The sequence below is a fragment of the Phacochoerus africanus genome, chromosome 3 (genome assembly GCF_016906955.1).
Source record: "Phacochoerus africanus isolate WHEZ1 chromosome 3, ROS_Pafr_v1, whole genome shotgun sequence".
Taxonomy (NCBI): Eukaryota; Metazoa; Chordata; class Mammalia; order Artiodactyla; family Suidae; genus Phacochoerus; species Phacochoerus africanus.
Genome location: NC_062546.1, coordinates 110,972,851 through 110,992,576, shown reverse-complemented (window position 1 = coordinate 110,992,576; position 19,726 = coordinate 110,972,851). Strand labels below are relative to the sequence as shown.

Here is a 19,726-nt window from a genome sequence, read left to right as displayed (position 1 = left end):
CATGACCCGAACAGCTCCCTGCCCCCGCCAATCCTGGTTTTTCCAGGGACAGTCTCTCTTCACATCCGTTTAGAGGCAAGATAGACTTATTAATAGGGCCCCAGTCACACTCAAAAGCGTTCCATTTTGGACAGTAATGATGTAGTGACCATAGTGACCATCTCTGCACTCTCGGTAATAGCAGATGCAGTGCTGCTGGGCATCAGTAATTTCCTTGTGAATTTCCATACATACAGCTTTGAAGTTAATAAGATTCCAGATTATATCTTGAAACCCTAAAATAATGCAAAGCAGAGTTTATAAGAATTAATTTTTAAAAATGTATATGCCACCGCTTTCTTAGACGACTTCACCATAGCATTAATATGTAAGCCTTTTTTTTTAAGGGCAAATCATCATTTTTCTCATTGTAATTGTGTACCTGCTTTCTTTTACTAAGCTGCAAGCCCCTCTATGTTCCCCTTTTCTTTATCTTTGATACCTGGCATCCACAGTCAGCTCATCGTTTGTTTACTCAACTTCAGCTTTTACCATACTCTTAGGCCCCAGTAATAAATAGAGTGGTGAGCAGATAGAATTGGTCTTGGTACTCATGGAAATTCTTGTCCAATGAAGCAGACAGATTTGGGGCCTGGCCTGGCCTGGGGAGACTAAGAAGGCTTGCTAAGGACGTGACTTTGAAGCTAAGACCTGAAGATTGTGAGTCAGCCAGTGAGAGGGGGCGCCCTAGAGGCTGAGGGACAGTAGGTACTGAGGCCTTGGGCTGAAGTGCTGGGCCGCAGTGCCAGAGAGCAAGGCCAGCAGAGGAGGGGGTCAGAGGGAAGCTGGAGCCTGTGCATGTGACAGCGGTAGGCTTTAAGTAGATCATGTACATGCTTTTATGAGAGTATTCGGGCTGCAGGGCTGAGGTTGGGAGGTGAGGGGTGGAGGTGGGGACAGCCATTGGAATGGCTGCTTGGTGCAGGCTTTGCTGAAGGAAGGAATTGTTCTTGCCCCACTGGTTTCACTTTCTGTTCTTACAGTGTTATTCTCTTGGGGAACAGTAAATATGTGCTCTGTTTGGTACTTGGAGGCCAAAGCAGTTACTGGAATGACCAGCCAAGTGAGAGCAAGTTAGAACTTAAGGTTATTCAGGCTTCCGTTTTCCCCAAGTTGAGGCAAAGTTGTAAATAAGAAACAAAAAGCAAAACCTTTACTCATGGTGGGCCTTTTTTTGAGCCAAGTGCTGGGAAGGCTAGGGGGTGGATGGGAACTATTGTCATGAAAGAAAATGAAACTATGCTGGGAATGCCAGCTTTGGGGGCTCTGGTGACAACTTGGACTGGCCTGAAATGCCCTGCAGAGCACCCTGCAGCATGGGGTCCCTGAAGGTGGAATATCTAAAACCTGCCATCCTTCGTCCAGGCCAGTGCTTCTGACCTCTTTCCTCCACCACTGACTTAGCCTGTGCGGTGAATCAATGTCACTTGCAAACCACTCTCACGTTTTCAAATCTGAATAACTTGAATTAAATAGTAATTCAGATGTTTGTTGAAATCAGAGCACCTTCTCCAAAATATGCAGGCAGGGTCTTTGGCCATCTCACTTTTATTTTTCTAGACAACCTGCATTTTAAAATGACTTAAAGACCATCTTGCCCCAGAAAAGAAGCTTTGAGTTTCCTTGTTCAGATCATTGTTGCTTGATCGCACAGCCCCTTATGGATAAAGTGATTGATGCGTGTACTTAGTACAGTCGTGGTGCCTGGATTAAGAAAAAACTGCCAGCAATTTAATTTAAGCACCACAGGGGGAATTTGCTAGAGTTTGTTGTATTTGCAGAAATGCTGTCGTTTCCCCCTCTGGACTGTAAATTACTTTCGACCTTGGCTGTTGTCTTGCTTGCCAGCTCTTTTTCTTTGCAACATAATTTCAGACATACAGGAATGTTTCACAAATATTTGCAAAGATTTTTTTTCCTGAACCTCTGGAGAGAAGGTTGCCAGCCTCAAGTCAAACTACTCCTGAATCCTGGAGTGCGTCTGTCCTGCAAACGAGAGGACTGTCCAACATGACTGTTAGAATCAGGCAGGTGACACGAGGACCATCTCACCCACAGACCCTGTTAAGGTTTACTAGTTGTCTCGATAATGTGCTGGTAGCAAAAGACGGCTCAAGCGTCACACCTTTGTCATCTTTCCTTAACTTCCACAAACTTGACCTTTTTGATAGTAACAGATCAGTTATCTTACAGAATGTCCATCAGTTTGACTTTGTTGGCAGTTTCCTCGTGATTCGATTCAGGTTACTCATTTTCTGCAAGAAAATATATTTTCTGCAATGGTCATTTGATCGTTTGAGGAAGGAGGTATCAGTCAGGCTTTTCCATGGTAACGTTACTCTTTTTCTCTTTGTAATAAAAAATGTTTTGTGGGAGGTACTCTGAGGCTGTGTAAGTATCCTTTTCTTCATCAGCCTTTTTGCCCACTGGTTTTAGCATCGTGATATTTCTTGACTGAATAATTGCTACTTGGATAGCTGCCAAATGGAGATCTCCTGGTCCTGTCTCTTTGCACAGTTATTAGTGGGCATGGTACTTTGTGGAAAAGCTTTCTCCTTTCTCTGTTTAGTTCTTTATAGATCCCTATTTTGTTCAGTGGGCTACAACACGATTTTATCATTTCGATGTTCAGATTGTCTCAGATTTGGCCAGTGGGAGCCCCTTTAGGTTGGCTGCTATGTTCTCTCAGTGTGTTTCTAGCGTTCTTTGACCATTTTCTTACTTTCTGGCCCCCTGGATGGTTCAGGCTCATCTTTTCCTTTTCCTGTTCTAGCCCTGGAATCAGCTTGGAATCAGCCATTTCCCCAAGAAGCCCTGGTTCCTTTCAGTAGAGAACAATATTTAGAAACTAAGCTTTGGGCATTACGTGTGCTTATCACCACTGGCCTCTTGCTGCCCCCATCTACCCTCTTGGTGGACAGGGTTAGGGAGTATCTGTACTATTTTTATATATATATACTTTCATGTACTATTTTATATCTATGTTTATTTCTGTATTTATCAAAATAGATGAGAAAACACAAATTCAATCCTATTCTAATCTAATACCCAGGGTTATTCTAGTTTTCTTTCTTGCTGAACTAACTTCCCCAACAGCCAGAAACCTGGCTCCCATTATCCTTAATGCATTAGTTAGTTTACTCCATTGCTTGAACACTTCTGATCTCACGTTCCCGTGGTCGGCCCACCTCACTTTGTGCTGTTGATCTCTGCCCTCTGGACTGGATGGCCGACCTCCTGAAGGAGCCTGTTCTCTCTGCGTGGCTGCTGTCCCCTTCCTGTGTCCATCCTCACTGCCCCCTGTGGGCATCAGTGCTCCACACAGCAGGGCTGCTGGCTCCTCCCACCCTGGTGGGTGGAGGCACCCTCTTTATGCCAGTACCCAGGCTGGAGTGCTTCTGTCCTCACGTCTGCCACATTACATCTGTCAAGGCAGCCCTAAGTACTAACAAGCTGGGTGGCTTAAACAGCACACGATTACTGTTCCACGGTTCTGGAGGCCAGAAGCCCTAAGTCAAGGTGTCAGCAGGATTGGTTCCTCTGGATTTAAGGGAGCATATGCTCCACAGAGAGGGGTCTTGCCTCTTCAGGTGGTTGCTGCCAATCCTTGGCTTTCCTTGACTTGTTCCTTTCAGTGGAGAACAGTATTTAGAAACTAAGCTTTGGGCTAATGTACCAAATGGGTTGGCCTCACCCCAGTCTCTAACCACCCCAGTCTCTGTCTCTGCTCCTGCGACCTCCTCTGTGTATGTGCCTGTGTCCACATTTTCTCTTTTTTTTTTTTTGCTTTTTAGGGCCTTTTTTAGGACATATGGAAGTTCCCAGGCTAAGGGTGCAATCGGAGCTGTAGCTGCTGCCCTCGCCACAGCCACAGCCATGCCAGATCTCAGCAGCATCTGTGACCTACACCACAGCTCATGGCACCACCAGATCCTTAACCCACTGGGTGAGGCCAGGGATCGGACCTGCATCCTCATGGATACTATTCGAATTCTTTACCGCTGAGCCACAAAGGAAACTCCCACATTTCCCTCTTGTCAGCACACCGATCGTGGTGGCTTTAGGGCCTGTGCTTATCCATTGCGACTGCACTGTAACCTGATTACATCTGCAAAGACCCTATTTCCAAACAAGGTCACCTTCACAGCTGCCGGGTGGACATAGATTTGGGGGGGAACACTGTTCGATCCACTGCTCTGCTTTGCTCAGTTTCGCTGAGTGGGTTTGGGGACTAAACCGTTGTTCATAAAGGGAGGGAGGGAGGGAGGAAGGGTAGAAGGAACTCTCTTCATTGTTTTGAGAAGAGTGTTGTCTGGTGCCATTTTCTGATTTTCTTCTTCTTCTTTTTTTTTTTTTTTTTTTTTGCTCTTTGCCTTTTCTAGGGCCGCTTCCACAGCATATGGAGGTTCCCAGGCTAGAGGTCCAATCGGAGCTGTAGCTGCCGGCCTACACCACAGCCACAGCAATGCCAGATCCAAGCCACATCTGCAGCCTCCACCACAGCTCACAGCAACGCCGGATCCTCAACCCACTGAGTGAGGCCAGGGATCAAAGCCGCAACCTCATGGTTCCTAGTTGGATTTGTTAGCCACTGAGCCACGACGGGAACTCCTGATTTTCTAATCTCAAATGAGGGCACCCTGCTGACCTCAGGACTCTTGGAAAACTCAGGACTTGTCGAGGGCACAGGAGGGCACTCATTGTGGTGTTGTGGGACTTTACACGTCCCCATGGGGACTGCACCCCTCGAGACACCCCCTGCTGTAAAGCACTGCAGCCCGCTACCCTAAGTGTTCAGGAACCTTGATACAGTGCTTCCTAGGGTGCTGCCTGGTGTTGGGGTGCCCCCTGCCCCGGTCCCCTAGCTGCCCAGTTCCGAGCACCTGGGAGAAGTGATTGTTGACTGCCATCAGCGCTGTCCAGGAAGGGAGCACTGTCAGCGTTGGGACCCAACTCGGCGAAGCCACCATGGCCCAGCCTTTACTGCCCTGATGGATGAAAAGCACCCTCGCTCCCTGCTTCTTTTCACATGTTGTCTCGTATTATATTCTGAGCTGTCTTAATTTATGTGTGACTTATATAGAATATATAAAAATACATCCCTAGAATATAAAGTTATGTTTATTAACTATATTAACATATATATATTCTGAGCATTTTCCCATGCAAATGAAATGTTCTTCTCTAGTCACAATATTCCGTTATTTGAGTCTACCACATTTTATTTAACCATCTTCTCACTGCCTAGTATTTGGATCAGTTTAAAATTTTCTGCTGTTATAAATAATGCTCCATCAGATGTTCTAGACCATAAATGTGTGCCTGCAGAAATAATATTATATACATATAATGTATATATTATATATATAAAACAATGTATTATTAAATATCCACCATTGATCAGATAATAGGCTGGGCACTAGGCATGTCTGGTTTAATCCTTACTACAAACCCTAAGGAAATAATCCCCATTTTACAGCTGAGAAAACTGGGGCATATGGATCTTGGGTTCTCTTACACTCTGCCTGTGGTTCCTGAAGCTTTGCTCTGGGGAGTGGCCTCAGTTAGGAGCTACTCCCAGATACGGTCGGTCGTGGAGGTGGTGGCAGAGACTAAGGAATTTCCGAGTTTTTAGAGAAATGGCATATTGATATCTCATTTAAGGTCACACCTACCCAATCCTTGTCTCACGTAAGGCGTCGTGATACAGAAGTGGCACCAGCCACAGATTCACCCTTTGCCCAGTTGTGCTGGACACATGAGCCACTGAGACCTTCCCCGGTGCCCACCTTGTCCATGGATGGCTGTGCTGTCCCAGAGTCACGTGCAGCCAGACCTCCAGCAATGGCCTGCATCTTGGCCACCATTCTTCTCGATAAATAAGGACAGTGCTAGGTCTTGTGGAGACCATCAGCACTTATTCAGAAGTTCCAGGTCAATTTAATTATTTGAGGCAATTGTTAATATCTAGGTTTTTTTTTTTTCTTTTTACCTGTGGCACGTGGAAGTTCCCAGGCTAGGGGTCAAATCAGAACTGCAGCTGCCAGCCTACACCACAGCCACAGCAATGCCACATCCTCATGGATACTAGTCGGGTTCTTAACCAGCTGAGACTCAATTGGAACTCCACTATCCAAATATTTCTGAGGCTGTCACACCAGTATGAACCAAATGATACTTGTGGTTACAGTTGAATCTGCATTGGTCAGAGGAAGCTTCTTGGGAAGGGTAGATTTAAAAGGGCCCCTTATTTCCAAGAAGAAATAGGCTAGTGCAGAGTGTGTGGGACAGACAGGTGGCTGAGAGATTGAAGCTGGTTTGAGTGGAATTTGTGGGCCCGGGGTTTTTAGGTCCTGAAACAAAATATGAGGGAGAAGCAAAGGGCCTCAAAGGCAAGGGTTGCTCTTCATCAACACTGGAGGGTGTGCAAATTGACAAATACCCAGAATGCCCGGTAGTTGTCAGTACCTTACAAAGTGTTCATGTGACATTGACACGAAGAGGTTGGAGCACCTCTTCTATGGGGTTTGTTTGCGTTCCTGAAATAGTCCTCCAGGTTAATCAGTAATAAGCAAGGCAGGCAGCACTTTCCTCCTTGCCTGCTTTCCTAAGATCCCTCCAGGACCCAGGTGACCCTGCTCTATGGCAGAGGCAGAAACAAAAATGAAACAACTGGAAAATACACCCAGTGACTCAAGGGGGGGGTGAGGGGGAAAGCCCTTTGCTTCTTTCCTGTTGCTTCTTCAAGCAAGGATGGAGGTGAATGGGTGGAGAGTGGAAAAATATTTTATTTTGGCATATGGGAGTGGGGAAATGCTGTTTTCCTAGTACAAATTGCAAAAATAAAGCTCTGGCTGCACAGGATATGCAGTCCAGCTTGCTGATTTCCACCAGCCAGGAAGGTACTGAAGGGGCAGGAAGTGTGAATTAAAGGGGGTTGGGCTGGGTAACGGGGGTGGGGGGAGGTGAGGGAGTCATGGTGCGGGGGTGGGGGGTGTTGGGGAAGCTGCTTTCTGTTCATCAGACCCAACAAGTGGACCCTGAGCAGTGCTCCGTGGCCAGCACAGGCTCCCAGGGGTGGGTGGGTGGGGTCCTGGATCAGACTCGAGGCACTGGGCCCTCGAGGTCTCTTTATGTGGATCCCAGTTTGGTCTGAGGGTCCACAGGCTAATTGAGAGCCTAAGACTCCTGTCTAATTTCTGAGCTCTAAATGTTCTGTGAGCTTGGGCAAGTCTCTTAACCCGGTGTGCCTCAGTTTCTTCATCTATTAAATGGGGATTTTAGTGGCACCTCCCGTATAGGGTTGTTGTGAATCAAGGGAGCATCTGAGAACTTGCCTGACACTGCTCGTTAGCTGTTGTTAGTGTCACTGTGGTGTGGCGTGGCACACTCTGGGCAGGCCCTGTTTCCCAGCGCTTGCAGGGCTAGACGGGGTATGGATTACTCACACAGAAGGAAGCTCCCCCGCTTACCAGCCGGCCGCTTTCCCAAAGGTGATTGAGCTTGCAGAGTATGAGTCAGGCCTTTCCAAACCCGCCTGATGGAAAACTCAGAATAGAACAGTTTCAGCGTCAGGTGGGTAACCTGCCTTTCCAGGAGCCCCACAGGGGCATCCTATGCATGTTCTTTGTTTTTACCTGACCACTCACTATGATTTAGACAGATCAGAACTGGCCTTGAAACTATGTGTCTGTTGTTGGGGACCAATGGTTCCTCGTTCACACCAGCCACATTTCAGGTGTTCAGCAGCTGTCTGGATGTACGTGTCCAGTATCACTGGATGGGGCTGGTCTGCATTTATTGGCTGCCTGCTGGGTGCAAAGTGCAAGGCTAGGTGGTTTTACATGTTAACATAGGTAGCAACGTTAACAGAGGTTTGTCTCAGTGAAGTAAGGTGCATAAAATGCAACGAAGACTATACATGTTAGAGGCAGTGTGTTTTATGAATTCAAGGGCACTTTTGAAATGGCCAGAGTGAGCTTTGGGAAAGAGGTGCCATTTGAAGAGTCTATAAAGGGGTGCCTGACTATTGCCAGGTAAGACCCTTCTGAGTGCTGGCCTCACGTAGCTAATTGCTCATCCAACATCTCTTGGTATATTCCAAAGATCTCGCAAATTCAGTAGAGTCGAAAGCAATCTCAGTATTCTCCTCTTTTTTTAAAAAAAACTAAAATATAGTTTGATGTACAGTGTTGTGTTAGTTTCAGGTGTACGGCAAAGTGAGTCACCTACACACACACACACATATATTCTTTTAATTGTTTTCCTTTTTAAAAAGTTTTATTGAGTATAGTTGACATATATTCTTTTAAAATTATTTCCCATTATAGGTTATCACAAGATACTGGGAGTTCCCTTTATGGTGCAGCAGAAACGAATCGGATTGGAAACCATGAGGTTGTGGGTTTGACCCCTGGCCTTCCTCAGTGGGTTAAAGATCCGGCGTTGCTTTGAGCTGTGGTGTAGGTTGCAGATGTGGCTCGGATCTGACATTGCTGTGCCTGTGGCGTAGGCCGGCAGCTGTGGCTCCGATTAGACCTCTAGCCTGGAAACCTTCACATGCCTCATGTGCAGCCCTTAAAAAAAAAAAAAAAAAAAAGATATTGAATAGAGTTCCCTGTGCTATAGAGTAAATCCTTGTTTTTGTTTTATATATGGTAGTGTGCCTCTGTTAATCCTATACTTGCAATTTATCTCTCCCCCACTTTCCCTTTGATAACCATATGTTTGTTTTCTCTATGAGCTCATTTCTGTTTTGTAAATAAGTCCATTCATATTACCTTTTTTTTTAGAGATGCACCCACAGCATATGGAGGTGCCCAGGCTAGGGGTGCAATCAGAGCTGTAGCGTCTTCGACCTACACCACTTCTCATGGCAACGCCCAATCCTTAACCCACTGCGCAAGGCCAGGGATCGAACCTCTGTCTCATGGATCCTAGTCAGATTCATTTCCACCAAGCCACGAGGAGAATTCCCTCTTTAGTATTATTTTTTATATTCCACATATAAGTGATGTCATATAATATTTGTCTGTAAACCGTTGCAGCAACGGGAATGGACCTAGAGATCATCATACTGGGTATTTCTTCTCTGAAACTTTTCTATATTCCCTGTGGCAGAGAGTGACATCACCACACCCCTGGTCTGAAGAAGGAAAAAAGGAAGTCACTGATAAGTCTGAAGAGGGAAGGGAGTCAGGCATTCAGAAGGGAGAGTAGTGGTCTCTGTTTTTCTCTCTGCAGTTGGAGGCAAGATCATTTGCCTGGATTGATGTGTGTGGAAGTGACTTGGGGAGTGTGAGGTTGGAAAAATCCAAAAGCGCTCCCGTGGGAAAGGGAATAGGAACTGATGAGGGAGAAGCAAAACCAAACAACAAACGAACAAAACCCATCGCCGCAACAAAAAACCTGCAGAGACTTTTAGAAAGCTCTGGTAATGGTATTTTTGTTATGACTGGGTATTATTCAGCCTAGTCCTGAATTTCTGCCACAGGAACAAAGAAGAAGAGGGAGGAAGTGAGACCCATTTGTGGTGAGGTAGCTGGGCATCTCTTTTTGGGAAAAGAGTGGGGCCAGAGAATAGACATTCTTGGGGTGGGATGGGGGAGCAGGGAAGCAGAGCCTATAGGGTGGGGATGGACCCTTTCTTGGAAGAGTGCACATCTGCATAGATGTGACATGTTGCATATATTTTCAAGTCTTACTCGGCAGATAGAGAACTTCTGTTCTCTTTAGAGAACTGCATTAAGAACTGTTTTCTAGAATGACCGTTGGCTCACCTGCAGTACTGAAAAACAGATATTTTGGTGTCTTTCGAGCACATGGGTCATGGTCATAAGTCAGTTTCTCTGTCAGCTTATGGTTGTGATTCAGAGGCTAAATCACACCGTTTCAGGTACTAGGGTAGTTTGTGGTCAGAGACAGGGAAATTTTTGCAGAGTACCTTCAATAATGTCTTCTAAAAGGGTGTAGAAAACATGCCTAATAAGAAAATTGTGGGTAGATGGTGAATATGCAAAACTATCATTTGGATGATTCTCAGTATGGGAAACTTGTTCTGTGGTATTTAGAATTTTAATTTCCTACGCATTAATATTCCATTCATGATGAAATCTATTCACCATTGGCCTCCCCATTCTCTCATGACACTATTGGAGGTTAGGTCTGGAAGGCCATTGGCTAGTGGTACTAATGGCAATGATACCTACACTTATTTTCATATGAGAGTTTTTCTAGGATAACAGAAAAATACCTGATCCTTTTTTTTTTTTTTTTTTGGTAGTGGCATACAGTGTTTTGATGTGGCATCTCAGTTCCAAAACTAGAGTTTGAACCCAAGCTGCAGGGGTGAAAGCACTGAGTTGTAACCGCTGGACCACCAGGGAACTCCACCAAAAGTTCCTCATTCTTAAGCCCTGGAGGTTTTTTTTTTTCAGCAAGGAAGCAAAGTCTTTATTAAAGGAAAGCGAAGAGCTCCCAGGGTCACTGGGAAGGGGGAGAAGAGCCCCTGCTCTCTATTGTCCTGTAGGGTTTTTATCCCTTAAAGATGGGGGGGGCACCAATATGGGGTCCAGAAAGATGTGGTTTTCTTCCATTGGCCTTGCTCAATTACCTATATCAGCCCTTATCCAATAGGGGTTTTAGGGGTGGAAATGTCCTGTAGCTCTCATGGTTTCTTTGCCCTTTTCTTCCCATAAACTGAGTCACAGCGGATTAGGGATTAATGTCCATCTGGGCGTAGGTACACTCCCCATAGTAAACAAGGCCTGTGGGGATGTTACTCCCTGGAGCCCTTAAGTCACAAATGTTAATAGCCATGTCGAAGGATGCATCGAAGCCCATGTTCCTGCACTGACTACCTGAGTTATTATTCTGCCTCAATCCCCCCTTCTAGAGTTGGAGAAAAGGGGTGGCGAACACTCTGACTTTTTCCCACTGCAAAGGGGCGTCTTTGGGGGAAAGCAGTTAGGTCTCTACTCATGGGATGTTCAGGTGGGCTTTGATACATCACCTTGGGTACCCCTGCTATCACCATTTGAAGGTTGATAGCTTTTAATCGGGATGTAATGATGCAAGAAATACAATTAATTAATTATACGGGGTCCGAATAAAAGGATCAAGATCTCAATGATGACTATGGTGAGGAAATACTTTCACCAAGCGGAGGTCAACCAGTTCCAGAGGGCAGCTCCAAAAGCTGAAGCTGGATCTGACCTCTTATGAATCTGCTGCCGGCGATCTTTAGTTTCTCTCTTTAGTAACTGATGGCTCAGTATCTCATTTGACTTCTAGTAAACCTTGTGAGCGCTGGTGTATTGGATCGGATCCCGGACGAGCCCCCAAAAGATGATGCTGGAAAGATGTTATCGGAATCTGAGTTCTTGTTCATGCAGTCAAAGAATGAACTCTGTGAACACACAGGCAGCAAGCAAGCAAAGTCTTTATTAAAGGAAAGCAAATAGCTCCCAGGGCTGCTGGGAGGCGGGAGAAGAGTGCCCAAGCCCTGGAGATTCTTATCCAGTAGGTCTTGGTTGGGGGTCAGAGTTTTGTTTTTGTTTTTTTTTTTCATTTCCCGGGTAATAACGCATTGCCCAGATAGTTTGGGGATGCTGGTATAGGTAAAAAGAAAGTATAGCAGAGTATAACTATGGGTTATGATATATTGAGCCATTTATAGCAATCCTGCCGCATCATCCAAGGTTGGGTTCTTGAAAAATCCACTTAGTAGGAGAATTCATGGTTGAATTGCTTAAAAGCAGAGAAACACTGGTCTTGAGACTAAAATACTTAATGGATCTATGACATGTATCTTTTTGGTGGTTTGGGGGGTTTTTTGTCTTTTTTTTTTTTAGGGCCAAACCCTTGGCATATATATGGAGGTTCCCAGGCTAGGGATCAAATCAGAGCTGAGCTGCCAGCCTATGCCACAGCCATAGCAATGCCAGATCTGAGCCATGTCTTCCACATATGCTACAGCTCACGGCAACGCTGGATCCTTAACCCACTGAGTGAAGCCAGGAATGGAACCTGCATCCTCATAGATGCTAGTCAGATTCGTTTTTGCTGAGCCACAATGGGAGTATGACATGTATCTTTTTAACATACAGTAAAGTGAAACAGTACATGACATCAGTGATACAGTGGGTAGCATGCAATTGATGTCCGTTGCTTACTAACTCTCCCAAATCTTAGCAAACCTTTAAAATTGGTTTTGCCTTGGGGCAGGTAATATGTATACTGGGAGGCGAACTTTTTTTCTGGGTCAGCCCCTACATCCAAATGTTGAATATCTTCCTGATTTCCTGACTGGTAATTGTTGAGTTCATCCTAGGGTCCCGCCAGAGGAGGTGGAGTGATTTGAATATTGTAGGCAGGAAAGTATGAAGCATAGCCAAATGGGTAGGTCTCAGACCCTCTCCATCATGTTCAGAGTCATGTCATCTTAGCTCTGAACATATTTCCATGCCAAGCACGTGCTGGTAAACTTCTGTCACACATTTGACTTCCGTCTCCCAGGAATCAGTACCATTCTAAGGGTTTGCTGCTTCTTACTCTTCCTGGATCCTTCTCTTCCCTTCTCTACTTTCCATCATTACCTCCACTCCCCCACCACCCACATGCTCACACGCATCTGTATACGCAACTGGGAAGCAGTTCGGCGCAGTGCCAGGCCGTTTATACTTTTTTTGGGCCACTGTACCCATGTAAGATAATATAGAATCATAATAAAAGTTTTGTAAAACAATGCTTCCTCTTACATGGGGAACTCTCATAATTTCTATTCTGTATTCTCATACATTAAAATTAAAGTGCTCGTCTTCATCCTGTAAGGCTGATCTTCATCCAGTAAATTGATTTCCTGACCCTCTAATGGGTTGCTGCCAGATGTTTGAAAAAAAACAACTGGTATAGAGCTTTCTGGCATAGTCTTTGGAGTCAAGAAGATCTGGATTTGAATCCTGGTGTAATCAATTTGAATCCTCGCCTGACTGGACTTGCAGCCTCCTCTCTGCCTAAGTGACTCCTCCCCATTCTCTAAGCTCTTCCTTTACCTTAGAGCTTTCATTTACGAACCCATCTAATAATGATTTATGAAGGAGTTCACCTAGTTGGCAATTAATCATATACTGCCTTCTGATCTCTATTGCAGCCTTTTATGATTATAATTACAGTATTATTAGATAGCTTTGTATGATTTATGCCTCATGCTCCCAGTTAACTTACTAATTCCTTGAGGGTAGTGATCATGTCTTACACATCTTTGAATCCTCCACAGCACTTAGCACTGTTCCTTATAATAATATGTGTTTAATAAATGCTTCTTGGTCACTGGATGCTGGATGGTGCAGACAATGCCTCCATGGGAGAAGAAGGTCCCATTGGTTAGAGCTGAGAGCAGGTTTAATGGATGGAAATAGATTTGAACTGCCTTGTGTTGGACCATTCTGTAGGTTGATCAGAGGGGTGGCACATGGCTCTGTGGGGAGAGCTCTTAGGTGGGGAGGGCTCTTAGGTGACGAGACCCCTCACAGGCACATTTAAAACAAACGACGAAGCTACAGAAGAGGTGGGGCCAAGCACTGCTGCGCTCACCCTCTGCCTCAAAGTTAACCCTGTGCTTAGGAGCTTAGTTCCCATACTTTTGGCCTCCCTTTGCCCCATTATGACCTATCTCCTGTGATGCTATAACTAGGAACTGATGCACTGTTGGGCTACTGGTAGAAATTCTCTATGGTTTCTCTCTGGGTGAAGGTGCCTTTATTTTTCATTTCGTCTTCATTCTTTTTTTTTTTTTTGCCCGTGGCATACAGCAGTGTGATGAGGGATCTCAATTCCCAGACCAGGGATGAACCCGGGCGGCAGCGGTGAAAGCTCTAAGTTCTAACCCCTAGATCACCAGGGACCTCCCTCCTCTTCACTCTTGAAGGAAATTTTCACTGTATATAACGTTTTAAAATAGCAGTTATTTTCTTGGGGTACTTTCAAGGCATCTTTCCGTTGTCTTCTCTTTTCCTGCTTCTGTTGAGTAGTCATTGGAAAATTTGTTTTGTGTTTTTTGAAGGTAATGAGCCTGCTTTTCCCCTGGATGTTTTTAAGGTTTTTCTCTATGTTTTTGGTTTCCCTCCAGTGTACGATACAGTTCGTTTAGGTGTGATTTTATTTATGGTTGTCAGTTTGGGGTCTGTAGTGAATGTTAAATCTGTGTGTTGGTGCCCATGGGAAACCTGCCTTATAGAAAGAAGGCCAGCCTGTCACCTTGAATTTCACTGATGGAGGTTAGAAAACACATGCCATGTAGGCCTGAGTTTGTGGTACAAGGCTCAAGGTAGAATTCCACCTTTCCTTTCTGTCACAGAAGGCTGCACACTCACCCTCTGAGAGTCATGAGAAATCTGTGTCAAACAGCAACCTTTTCCTTCTGGGTCATGTGGCAGGACCTCTGGAGATTCATTACCTGTTCCGTGTGTGGGAGGTGGGGCTGGGCTATGAAATCAAGTAAGAAAGAGGAAGTGCCTGCATGGAAAAGGGTTATTTAGTTTTCATTGTGTTATCGTCGAAGATGTCCTTGTCAAAGAGCCTGAAATAAGTGAAGGCCCCTGTCCTTTTTTGTCTTTTTAGGGCTGTACCTGCGGCATATGGAGGTTCCCAGGCTAGGGGTCTAATCGGAGCTATAGCTGCTGGCCTACGCCACAGCCACAGCAATGCAGGATCTGAGCCGCATCTGCAACCTACACCACAGCTCACGGCAATGCCAGATCCTTGACCCACTGAGTGAGGCCAGGGATTGAACCCAAGTCCTCATGGATACTAGTTCGGTTTGTTAACCACTGAGTCATGACAGGAACTCCAGTGAAGCCCTTTATAATGGAACTTCCCTTGCTCTGATCAGATGCTTGCTATATTTGCTTTTCCTAAGAATCTGCTTATTTTTAATCAGTCCCAATTAAAGATTTAGAACAGTTTTTACGTGGGTGATTTCTATAGTATTTTGGCTTGGTGAGCGATAAACACTGAGGTTTAGCTGAGCCACATCCTTGTTAGGAAGACATAGTGTGTAAATAAGGGATGGACCAACAGGTAGATGATGTAGCAGGGCCTGGCACTCTGAAACTGATGGAGGAGGTCCGGTGCCAGGATGACCAGACTTTGCAGCAAGTCACAGAAGAGCCAGGGGAGTCAGAACTGAAAAATGAAAGGTAGTCTGGAGCCTTGCTCCTCCTCAGAGTGTGGTCCAGGGACCCAAGAGCTTATTAGAAATAGAGAGTCTTGGAGTTTCCATTGTGGCTAAGTGGGTTAAGAACCTGACTAGTGTTCGTGAGGATGAAAGTTTGATCCCTGGCCTTGCTCAGTGGGTTAAGGATCCGGCGTTGCTGTGAGCTGTGGTGTAAGTTGCAGACGCAGCTGGTTTTATGTGTGTTTCTGCTTAAAGATTCCCATGTTTAATCTGTATTGTGATCCAGTAACATTGAACTCACAACCTGATACTTAACTCGGGTCTGAAGGAAGTTATCTCACACACGTTTTTCTCCACAAGGTACATCACAGCCTCCTTGTGCTGAGAAATCTAGATGGTGCTTCAGACAGACCGCTCTTGGGGTCTTTTTAGACGGCAAAACCACCACCCAAAAGCAGGAAAAAGCGAAAAATGTTGCGCAAAATAGACTGTGAAAAGGACGTATCGTATTTATAGAAAGAGCTGAAATAAGAAGGCAGAATATCACCTGTTTGGCCTTTATTTGGGAATGTGTGCATTGTATGACTGAAAGTTTTCACCTCTTTGAGTATGTCTGTGAAGGGCCAGAAACACAGCCTGAGGATTGATTTGGGCATCATAAATGTATTTCCGTGAGTAGGTGAATTTGCAAACATGGAATCTTCAAATAATGAGGGTTGGAGTTGTGCCCGCAGTGGCACAATATTTGCTATATTTGCTCTTCCTAAAAATCTGCTTATCAGTGGCATCTTGGGAGTGCCAGGTCACAGGTTTGATCCCTGGCCCAGCACAATGCGTTAAGGATCCAGCTGTGCCACAGCTGTGGTTTGGGTCACAGCTGTGGCTGGGATCTGACCCCTGGCCTGGGAACTCCATATGCTGAGGGTAAAGCCCTAAAAAAAAGAGACATAAATAAAATAAATCCAGAAACCTTTTTGAAATATTTCAGCTAACCATTTTTTCTCCAGATCAGTTGCTTGTGAAAAACTAGAAGAGGAAATATATTATTATGATGAGGGATCAGAAACAGAGCTGTTTAAATGATCCTCTCTTGTGTCTGTGTTGCTAAGTTTCAGCAAGAGCCAACCGGCTCCTGAGCCACAGCAGTTCTACTTGTCCCCTCATCCCCTCAGAAGAGCTCATCACTTTTTTTTTTTTTGTCTTTTTGCTATTTATTGGGCCGCTCCTGCGGCATATGGAGGTTCCCAGGCTAGGGGTCGAATCGGAGCTGTAGCCACCGGCCTACGCCAGAGCCACAGCAACACAGGATCCGAGCCGCGTCTGCGACCTACACCACAGCTCATGGCAACGCCGGATCGTTAACCCACTGAGCAAGGGCAGGGACCAAACCCGCAACCTCATGGTTCCTAGTCGGATTCGTTAACCGACTGCGCCACGACGGGAACTCCTCATCACTTTGAATTTAGCCCTCCTTCTGCTCCCCACTCTCCTCTCCTTGTTGCCCCCTCCCTGTGTCCTGAGCTCTTCTTAAGAGAGAGGTTGTGACCACATTGGCTGGGCAGAACCCTCCCAGAGGCTGCACACCCAGTGGGAACTAATGTGGACAGCTTTTCTCTATGCTTCCGGAGCTCTCCAGAAGTGCTTTATTTATTTTTTTTTTTTTTTTGCTTTTTAGGGATGCACCCATGGCAGATGGAGGTTCCCAGGCTAGGGGGTCCAATCAGAACTACAGCTGCAGGCCTACTCCACAGCCATAGCAACACCAGATCCAAGCCCCGTCTGTGACCTACACCACAGCTCATGGCAATGCTGGATCCTTAACCCATTGAGCGAGGCCAGGGATCGAACCCGATCCTCATGGATACGAGTCAAGTTCGTTACTTCTGAGCCACAACGGGAACTCCATCTCCAGAGCTCCTTATCATCCTGTGCCCAGGACAATGTGTGGGGTGTGGGAATTGCCATCTTCCATGTCTCCCACCAGATCGGGATTGCCTAGATGGCAGGAACTGTCTTCTCTCTTCCTATTCCTGGAGCATCACTCACTCTCCGTAGATGATCTTTGTTTTTTTTGTTTTGTTTTGTTTTTTTGTCTTTTTGCCATTTCTTGGGCCACTCCCGCAGCATATGGAGGTTCCCAGGCTAGGGGTCTAATCGGAGCTGTAGCTGCCAGCCTACGCCACAACTCGGGATCCGAGCCGCGTCTGCGACCTACACCACAGCTCACGGCAACACCGGATCCTTAACCCACTGAGCAAGGGCAGGGATCAAACCCACAACCTCATGGTTCCTAGTCAGATTTGTTAACCACTGCGCCACGACGGGAACTCCCATAGATGATCTTTGAATGAGTGAATGAAAGAGTGAGTGGAACAGCTGGAGACCCACTAAAAGCACCTATGTTGGGGGCCTCCCTGTGGCTATACTGAAACTGACAGTATTAACGGCCTGAACCTAGCCAGAACACAGATTGGAACTTGAACCCACGTTCCGGGACTTGAACCCAGCCTAAATCCAGATTGGGACTTGAACCCAAGGTTTTAAATGATAATCACTCACCCTGTATCTGGACTCACTGAGGTTCAGGTTCTTCATGTCTCTGTGCAGAAGGAATTCAGCGAGAGACAAGGAGATAGGCAAAAAAATATATTTATTAAGATAGAATGTTTGTGAGAGATGCAAGCGGGCAGGCACGGAAGCTCCACCCAGAGGATCCAGTGGGCTACTGGTTTTGTTATCCAAGGGGAGTGGGGGTTGGAAAAACCCACCTCTTCCTTTCTGGGAGTACCAGCTCCTCCTTGGTATCAGGCGAGGTGTGTATTCAAATCCTCAGATGGGTGGTCCTGAAACCCTTGCCCTTGGTCTGAATATGAATGCAGGGCTAATCCCATCTGCCACCCAAAGATCTGAGGCAATTCTCAAGGCTCCACTTAATGATGCAAACCTGCCTTGTTCTGATGGCTTTTTTGAGCAATTTATTTACTTACAGAGATCTCCCAATGTCCCCCAAGTTTCCCTCTTTAAATATGGTCTTTATTGGGACTTCTACAACTACCTGTGTCTACTCCACCCCCATCAGTACCGTGCCGTTTTGGGGGTCTCTGCGGTTCCTTTCACTCCTAAAGCCACCAGATGAGTGGACTGGGCCAAGCTGCCATGGTAACCCCACCTTGGCTGATCTTCAAAGCTGGCCTGGTTCTTGTCCTGCTCATTTCTGGGGCATGGCGTGTGTAGGTTTTCTGGGTGTATCAAAAGACTTACAAGAGGTGGAGTTTCTACCCTCAGCGAAGTTGCAGTTTGTTTAGGCAGAGAGGGTGGGTGTAGCCGAAAAGTCTACATTTAAGGTAAGACATAGCTAAGAATAAAGACAACATGGGGGTAGGGTATGGGGGAGAAGGGAAGTCCTTTGTGAGCTGGAAGAGAGGGTTACTGAGATGTCGATCATCTGAACACAAAGTCATCTAGATGGAATTTTCAGATCTCATTTTTGGAGGAGAAAACGAGTATAGGAAAGATGAGGCAGCTAAGGGTTGAAAAGAGGATCGGGTCACACTGTCCACGAAGTCCTGCAGAGTGGGGGCTTGAATCGGCATTGTCTTTGCTTTGGAATCCTGCATTGAATTCGATCCTGCATTGAATCCTGCTTGTCCCAGTCCACTCATCTGGTGGCTTTAGGAGTGCAGTAGGCTGAAGAGGAGTGATGGGCAACACCGTGTCAGTGATCCCACTCTGGGTGTATTTAGGTGGTCGAGGGAAAAACTGTCTAGAAATACATCTGGACGGAGTGGAGAAAGGCATGTGGGCTGGGAGAGGAAAGGTGGATAGACCATGAAATGATTTTCAGAGCAGAACTAAGTTAAAGAAAAGGGGAAGATGACCCCAGGTCCGAGGGGGTGGCTAGCAGTGAAGGAAGACCCTTGAGGGAGGACACGGAGTAAGAGATGCCTTCTCGTAAAATCGAAGCTGAGTAATATTCCATTGTGTATATGTACCACATCTTCTTGATCCACTGCTCTGTCGATGGACATTTATGTACGAAATACCAGCATTTTTAGCAACATGGATGGACCTAGAAATTATCATGCTAAGTGAAGTCAGCCGTACAATGAGACACCAACATCAAATGCTTTCACTGACATGTGGAATCTGAAAAAAGGACAGACTGAACTTCTTTGCCGAACAGATGCTGACTCACAGACTTTGAAAAACTTATGGTCTCCAGAGGAGACAGTTTGGGGGGTGGGGGATGTGCTTGGGTTGTGGGATGGAAATCCTGTCAAATTGGATTGTGATGATCATTATACAACTACAGATGTGATAAATTCATTGAGTAATTAAAATGAGTAAATTTGCATTTCCCTAAAAAAATAAAATAAAATAAAATACACACAAACTGGGAAAAAAAAAATCGAAGCTGAAGCCAGAATAAGAGGCTGGTGTGTTCAGCCTCAGGAGAGGATGGCTGGTTGCTGAAAGGCCTCGGAATCAAGTGAATGGCTTCCTTAAGAGCTT

The 19,726-nt window shown here is 45.7% G+C and overlaps 1 protein-coding gene across 2 annotated transcripts in view; it reads left to right on the top strand.

The window, feature by feature from the left end:
- IRF2 (interferon regulatory factor 2) overlaps nt 1-19,726 on the top strand; it is an 88,713-nt gene that overhangs the window by 23,626 nt on the left and 45,361 nt on the right. The window lies entirely within an intron of this gene.